Genomic DNA, 275 nt, shown 5'->3' on the forward strand with positions numbered 1-275 from the left:
ATACTGAGGATCTCAGTATTATTGTTATTTTGAAATTTTACAGAAATTGAACAGAAGACAGAAATTAATGACTGTCAATACTATATTTGGATAGTTACAGTATAGTATATAATTAGGGATGGCTTTGTTTAGAAGACTGGAGCAATGTTCATAGAATAAACAACTCTGACTGCCATAAATCATCAAAATGCAACTGTGGCAGGTGAGTACAGTAGAGAAAATGGCAATTTTGATAAAGTAGTGCTTTTAAAGGTATTTCCTTGGACATAGCCAAG

This window comes from Chrysochloris asiatica, unplaced genomic scaffold (assembly GCF_000296735.1).
Source record: "Chrysochloris asiatica unplaced genomic scaffold, ChrAsi1.0 scaffold00022, whole genome shotgun sequence".
NCBI lineage: Eukaryota > Metazoa > Chordata > Mammalia > Afrosoricida > Chrysochloridae > Chrysochloris > Chrysochloris asiatica.